Below are 2,075 nucleotides of genomic sequence, written 5' to 3' on the forward strand. Positions count from 1 at the left end.
AAAGTTTGCAAGACCAAGGGGCCTCTCTTCCCAATGATGGCTGACTAGGCCATCTTCTGATACATATGCAGCTAGAGACATGAACTCTGGGGGTACTGGTTAGTTCATATTGTTGTTCCAACTATAGGGTTGCAGACCCCTTCAGCTCCTTGGGTACTTTCTTTAGCTCCTCCATTGGGGGCCCTGTGTTCCATCCAATAGATGACTGTGAACACCCACTTCTGTATTTGCCAGGCACTGGCATAGCTTCACAAGAGACAGCTATATCAGGGTCCTGCCATATATTGCTGGCATGTCTTTAGCTGCATATGTATCAGAAGATGGCCTAGTCAGCCATCATTGGGAAGAGAGGTCCCTTGGTCTTGCAAACTTTATATGCCCCAGTACAGGGGAATGCCAGGGCCAAGAAGTGGTAGTGGGTGTGTAGGGGAGCAGGGCTGGGAGAGGGTATAGGGGACTTTCGAGGTAGCATTTGAAATGTAAATGAAGAAAATATCTAATGGAATGCCAGGGCCAAGAAGTGGGAGTGGGTGGGTAGGGGAGCAGGGCAGGGAGAGGGTATAGGGGACTTTTGGGGTAACATTTGAAATGTAAATGAAGAAAATATCTAATTAAAAAACGACAGACATAGCTTCTTTGCTCTCTGCCACCTACTGACGTACATATGTCACAACCGTCACATCTGCAATGCCTCTAGGAATAGGTATTTTTGTTTTTTTGAGCTTCTAATATAATTATATTATTTCCCCTTCCCCTTCCTCCCTCCTAATCCTCCCATGTACCTTTTTCTGGTCTTTTTTGCTCTCCTTCCCATTTCTCATGGCCTTTTAACAAAATGTTTTGTGTGTTGAGTTAGTGAATGTGTGTGTGACACAATCTCACAGCAAAATCTCTATTCCCCCAGTACTTACAATCTTTCCATTTCCTCCGCTGCAGTGATCCCTGAGCCTTAGGTATAGGGGTGATGTCTTATTTTTAGTTTGGAAGACATATATAAATATGAGACTCCTAAAGTCTCTACTGTTCTGTCAAGACCTATGTTGTCTTTTATGTGCTTTATTATTAATTTTTTGAAATTATATACTCCAATACTTGGGACATAGAGTTTACAATTGTTATATCTTCTTGGTGAATTTTTTTATTAATATTTTCTGTCCTCTTTTATTTCTTCTAATTAGTTTTGGGTTGAATTTTACTTTGTCTTATGTAAGTATGTCTTCACTGGCTTGTTTATGTTTTCTCTTTGGCAGTTTGTTTTTCATCCTTTAACATTATGTTTTAGTGTATTTGCAGAATAAGCGTGTTTTTATAGAAACAGAGGAGAGTTAGCTCTTGTTTTTAGTCTAGTCCTTTAGTCTGTATGCTTTTTTTTATGACTTCAGGGTGTTTATAATTTAGCTTATTATAGAAAGTGGTTTGCTATTTCCTGTATATTTTCTAGGTGGTGTTCTATTTTGCTGGATTTCTGGTATTTCTTTTCCTTTTCTTGTTTTAATCTGGAGGATTTGTTGATTTGCTGTTTTGGACATAATTATTTCTTTCCCAAATCTACTTTTTTTTTCTACAGCTAGGCTTTTTTTTTCAGCCCTTCAAAGAATATTTAAATACTCTTTAAGTATCTCTTTCTACTAAAAACTTTCTGTTGTGCTGGGTTGCCTGTCATGAACTGCCTTAATTTGTGTTTGTCTTGAAATATGTTTATTTCTCTATCAGTTTTGAAAAATAGCTTTCCAGAGTATAGAATTCTTGGTTTGTAGTACTTTCTGAACTTGAAATATTTCATTTCAAGCTGTTCTAGATTTTATAGTTGCACATGAAAAGTCTGTGGTAATTTGATATTTCTGTCTTTGTATCTAAACTGATATTTTCTCATGCTGTTTTTAGGATCATTTCTTTACTTCTTATTTTTTTTAACATCCTGACTGTAATAAGCCCTGGATATTTTCTTCTCTTGTATGTCTATTTGGAGTTTATTTACCTCTTGTGTTTGGTTGACTTCTTCTTTGGGAAAAGTGGGTAATTTTCTGCTGTAATTTCATTAAATAGTCCGTGTAATCCAGTGATCCTCAGCTTTT

The 2,075-nt window shown here is 37.2% G+C and overlaps 1 pseudogene; it reads right to left on the minus strand.

The window, feature by feature from the left end:
* Positions 1–602: 602 nt before the first annotated feature.
* Positions 603–704, minus strand: Gm51413 (annotated as a pseudogene).
* Between the last annotated feature and the right edge of the window lie 1,371 nt (positions 705–2,075).

This window comes from Mus musculus, chromosome 7, assembly GCF_000001635.26.
Source record: "Mus musculus strain C57BL/6J chromosome 7, GRCm38.p6 C57BL/6J".
NCBI classification, from domain to species: domain Eukaryota; kingdom Metazoa; phylum Chordata; class Mammalia; order Rodentia; family Muridae; genus Mus; species Mus musculus.